The following is a 3,240-nucleotide window of genomic DNA, read 5'->3' as shown; positions in this document are numbered from 1 at the left end:
ACATCTCAGCAACACATTGTTTCCCAGCATTTATCAAGAGCCTGGCTGAAAAAACTTGCTGAGGAAGAACTAGCCAGAAAATGTTTGGGCTGCTCCTTCGTCCAATTCCTCTCTGATCAGGTCTAAGAGCTGTGCACCTGGGCTGACCCGCTGCTGCAGGCCCCCGAGAGGGCTATTACTATACTTCCCTTCCACACAACTCTGACACTTCCCCCAGTGATGTGTTAAACAATCCAAGAAATGCTTCTGTTTTTCCTATAAATTACTATCTAGGGATAGAGACATGATTAAATATAGGTTTCATATTTTTGAAAACGCAATCTCATGGGAGGTGTTGTGTACTTTCTTTAGGAGGTCCATAATTCTGGTTGTCCTTTTTTTGGTGACCATTGCCTAGATTGATGTATGAATTTAAAAGCTTATTTTGACTGCTCTGTGGAGAGAGGCTTGGATAGGGTGAGAGTAGAAGCTGAGGAGGCTCTGGCAGTCATCTGGTGAAGGTAGTGGTGGTAGAGATGGGATGTATTTGAGGCTTTCTGGAGGCAGAATTGATAGGATTTAGGTATTGGATGTGGGGGGATTAGAGAAAAGAAGGAGCCAGGGAGGATGGTCTAGCTTCTGGGCATAGTTACTGGCTGGATGGTGATGCTATTTCTTGAGACAACTGTGGAAGGACTTGGTTTGAGTATAAAATGAAGAATCTTCTGTTTGAACACCATTTTGAATGCCATTTGGTATATCTCAGTGGAAGTGTTGAGGAGGCAGTTGTATCTGTATCTAGAGCCCAGAGGAGAGAGGAGATCCACAAGATGAACATTTGGGAGACTTCAGTACATATCACATTTAAAGCCTTAGGGGTATGAGATCACATAAGGAAAGTGGTGATGTAGAAGGGAAGTGGTCCCAGGATACAGTATCCTGAAGAAACCATAGCATGTGAAAGGAAGGAGCAGCCAGCAAACCAGGAGGAAAACCAGGAGAATGTGGTATTGCAGATGCCAAAGAGGATGATGTTCTAATAATGAGTGGTCAACCAGGAGGAGAGGTACTAAGAAGTCAAATGAGGCGGGGACAGAGAAAGGACCACTGGTCATTGCATTTGGCAACATGAAGACTACAGTAAACTTGTCAAGAGCAACTTCTGTGGACTAGGGAAGCAGAAGCCAGATGGAGAGTAGGTCAAAGAGAGAACCAGAGGCAAGGAGGTAGGGATAGTGTGTGTAAACAACACCTCTGAGAAGTTTCACTGTGAAGAGGAACAGAGAATACTGTCTTCCTTCTTAGCAATTGGCTTCTTTTTATCATATGAGAATGGTGTTGACTGGGTTTATTCTCATGTTTGCATACTAGAATGCAGCATAAATTTGTGGCCCACTCATGAAAAAGAGTTTAGACTTCATGGTGTACATTTTCAACCCTGATTCAATTTTATGTCCCTACTCTTGTTTTTATTCTGTCTTGACTCTGACTTTTAACTAAGACCCTCTTCTTGATTGATTGATTTTGACAGATCCTGCCTCAGGTTTATTTGTACAAATAGCACAGGAGGACACCAGCCCCATGCAGGTAGCAGCCCAGAGGTCATACCAGTCCTTCTGTCCTTGAGTCAGCAGAGCTGACTGGAACCTTCTTGGAGGCCTGGCCACCTTTGGGAGCCTGAGCCTGAGCTGAAGCCAGGGCAAGAGCCACAGCAGCAGCCTGGGCCTGGTTTGAGCCTTGGACTTTGGCCAGCAGAACCTGAGACCCTTGGTAAAGCAGGCACAATAATGTTTCCTGAGATTGGGGTGAGTGATGTAGGCAGGTTGACCAAGCTTGGGGCTGCCGCCCTTTGGGATTTTGGGCTTGACCTCCTTGGGTTTTACGAGTGCCTTGATAGCCTTGGCACGTTCACTCATGGCCCTGGCGTGTTGGCTTGCATCTTCTTAAGGCCCTTCTTTGTACTTCTTGGCAAAGTCCACGTTCCTCAGGAACTTGGGGTCTACTCCCTTAAGAGTTTCATATCTTTGTGACTGGGCCTTCTTGATGCCATTCCTGTGCCAGTTTCGGGAATGCTTGTTCATGGTGTGGTTTTTGGACTTGGTCATGTCTGCACTGAAAGCCCGTGGATCTCACAGTGCCTGGGATTGAAAAAGAAAGAGCCATCTTGTTGATTTATGTACTATGCCTTAAATATTTCCCAGAGAAATCTGAGCACGTAAATGAATTAATAGGCTCTAAGGCACTGTCTGTGTCAAGTAGCAGCCTCACTAAGTTCAGTGTACTTTTTTTTATATAAAGAATGGAGACTATTCTTTTTTAATTAATTAATTTATTTTTGCTGTGTTGGGTCTTCGTTTCTGTGGGAGGGCTTTCTCTAGTTGTGGCAAGTGGGGGCCACTCTTCATCGCGATGCATGGGCCTCTCACTATCGCGGCCTCTCTTGTTGCGGAGCACAGGCTCCAGACACGCTGGCTCAGTAGTTGTGGCTCACGGGCCCAGTTGCTCCGCAGCATGTGGGATCTTCCCAGACCAGGGCTCGAACCCGTATCCCCTGCATTAGCAGGAAGATTCTCAACCATTGCGCCACCAGGGAAGCCCCAGTGTACTTTTTTTTATTTTGATAGATAGTAACTAATCCAATTCTTGGCCCTAATTCCACTTTATGTCGTATCAGGGCATTAGTATCTACATTGTCATCAGAAACTGAAGCTTGTTCCTGCTATGGTGTTGAGTGAAGTTGGTAGTGAGATGTAAGCTAGAGACTGGGCCCATTGTGCCATTTGACATGCAGCAGCATCTGCACACGTGAACACATCCACTCTAGAAACTCTAAGGGCTGAAAGCTAGCACCTCTCAAGCTTTATTATGCATCTGAATTGCCTGGGAATAGGGTAAAAATGTATAGGGGATCAGATGCCACCCCAAAATATGTCACTTTGGCATAAGGATTATTCTGAGCTGAAGACAGTTGAGAAGCAGCACCTGCCAAACAAACTCTTTGTCCTCCTCTATTTGCTTAAGAGCAGGATTTATATTTCCATGTGTTAGGGTGTCTCCCTCTCTCAGGAGGAAGAGGAAGACAGCTCTAGACTCTTAGTAGCCCAGGAACAATACCAAGAGGAATCTACATAACAAACTTTACTAAAACAACCCTTATCTTCCATTAGTTTCCTCCTATATATATTTATATCTATATATCTTTCCACAGCTTGCCACCCTTAAAACCTCAAATCCTTTCTCCTTTGTCTTTTCACTTCTGTA

At 44.9% G+C, this 3,240-nt stretch overlaps 1 pseudogene; it reads right to left on the bottom strand.

The window, feature by feature from the left end:
- Window positions 1-1,581: 1,581 nt before the first annotated feature.
- LOC101277770 (60S ribosomal protein L29-like) lies at window positions 1,582-2,084 on the bottom strand (annotated as a pseudogene).
- Window positions 2,085-3,240: the final 1,156 nt, after the last annotated feature.

The sequence above is a fragment of the Orcinus orca genome, chromosome 16, assembly GCF_937001465.1.
Source record: "Orcinus orca chromosome 16, mOrcOrc1.1, whole genome shotgun sequence".
Classification (NCBI taxonomy): domain Eukaryota; kingdom Metazoa; phylum Chordata; class Mammalia; order Artiodactyla; family Delphinidae; genus Orcinus; species Orcinus orca.
This window is presented reverse-complemented; position numbering and strand designations above follow the sequence as displayed.